The following is a 2,160-nucleotide window of genomic DNA, read 5'->3' as shown; positions in this document are numbered from 1 at the left end:
GCTACGCGTTTGACAATACATTATTAAAGAATTCAGTGTCACAAAGTTTAACGGGATAGTCAAATATGAGCGAGTCTTACTGGGATTAGATCCAGGTGGGCAGCTGTGGGGGTCTGAAGCAGTAGAACGGATATCTGAAGGAAGCATGCCTGGACATGAAAGCTCATACCTTGAATAAACCTTTGTTGGTCTGTAAGGTGCCACTGGAAGATAACTGGAAGAGCCACTTTGGTGTAGTGGTTAAGTGTGCGGACTCTAGTCTGGGAGAACCGGGTTTGATCCCCCACTCCTCCACTTGCGCCTGGCTGGATGGCCTTGGGCAAGCCATAGTTCTGATAAGAGCTGTCCTTGAAAAAGAGCAGTTGCTGTCAAGAGTTCTCTCCGCCCCACCTACCTCACAGGGAGTCTGTTGTGGGGAGGGGAAGGGAAAGGAGTTTTAAGAGCTGTTCTTGAAAAAAGAGCAGTTGCTGTCAAGAGTTCTCTCCGCCCCACCTACCTCACAGGGAGTCTGTTGTGGGGAGGGGAAGGGAAAGGAGTTTTAAGAGCTGTTCTTGAAAAAAGAGCAGTTTCTGTCAAGAGTTCTCTCCGCCCCACCTACCTCACAGGGTGTCTGTTGTGGGGAGGGGAAGGGAAAGGAGTTTTAAGAGCTGTTCTTGAAAAAAGAGCAGTTTCTGTCAAGAGTTCTCTCCGCCCCACCTACCTCACAGGGTGTCTGTTGTGGGGAGGGGAAGGGAAAGGAGTTTGTAAGCCCCTCTGAGACTCCTTTGGCTAGTGAAGGGCGGGGTATAAATCCAATCTATTATCATCATCATCATTATCATTATTATTATTATTGGGATTGTATGAGACTGGGTCTGTCCCTACTATACACTTCACTTCAAAATTTGGTTTTCCAATTTAACGTTAATTTTTTTCCCGTTTGAGAGGTGGGAAAAACTAAAGTCATATGCGCTAAGGTAGCACTGTCTGTGGCAGTTTGCCGCGCTCCCTCAAGTAGTGACTATATTTGTAATTTTACATTTAGACTTTAAAATATTTTACACTTTTAAATTCCATAAATATGTCTAATAATAATAATAATAATAACAACAGTAGTATGCCAACTAAATGATAAATGATTCATTCTGTGTTGCTAAATCAATAACGTGGGTTTGGGTTTGATAAGAATGTAAGCACTGCATTTCAATTTTTCACAAAACGTCTGCTAACCCCCCCCCCAAAAAAAAAACCCGCGGCGAAGGCAATTGGGGGGGGGGGGGGGGGGGGGGACATGAGCAGAGGTTTCTGGAAACGTACATCTCTAGTTTCATCTCTGGTTGGCCCGCAATAGAAAAGGAAGACTTGAGTCCAGTCGCACCTTAAAGATCAAGATTTCCAGGGTATAAACTGTCAAGAGTCAACGCTTCTTTCATCAGATACAAGTCCTTGTACCTGATGAAAGGCGCTTTGACTCTCTTTACATCTCCAGACATCAGTAAAAAACAGAGATTGTAGTTGAATGGGGAGAGAGCGCATGAAGAGAGTCGGACAAGTTCTGCTTTCATGAATAGAAAACGGGAGAAGGGACTGCAGAAGAGGGAGAGAACTTCCCCTCCTAAGAGACCGTGAGCAACACAACACAGGAAGGGGGCTGTGGGGGGTCCAGTACCTTATGAGGGCTTTTCCTTGCGCAGTCAAATTCTTCTTGTCAACGAGTCAAAGGGGCAAGACACCAAAAGAGAAATAATTGCCGTTGCTATTGCAGTGGGGAGGGAGATCTGCAACGGAATAAAACTGAACTGATATATTCGCAAATGAACTAAAGGACGGCGCCTAGAAGACCGAAGTGGCCGATACGGTAAAGGGAGGGGCAGAGCCTTCTGGTGCCTGATGAAGACTCTCATTGGAAGGTAGGTTGAAGGAGGCACCTGGCTGTGTCTACTGGCCGGGGGGGGGGTGAAGCTTGGTGGACACGGGAGCGGAGCTAATAATAGCCTGTCCCTTTCATCTTGACCTCTCCGCTGAAAACCTGAGAAAGAGGTTAAAGCCCTGGAAATTGGGCTTAAATCCTGAAACCTGGCAACCTGAAGAGAAAAACATACTTTGATATGGATACCGCGAGCTCCGCTGGCAATCCAAGGACCTTGTATCACGTGACTTGGCCCTTAGATTTAGGGAAAG

Source organism: Gekko japonicus, unplaced genomic scaffold, assembly GCF_001447785.1.
Source record: "Gekko japonicus isolate JY-2015 unplaced genomic scaffold, Gekko_japonicus_V1.1 scaffold158, whole genome shotgun sequence".
Classification (NCBI taxonomy): Eukaryota; Metazoa; Chordata; class Lepidosauria; order Squamata; family Gekkonidae; genus Gekko; species Gekko japonicus.
The sequence above is the reverse complement of the archived record's forward strand: the minus strand, read 5'-3'. Positions refer to the sequence as shown.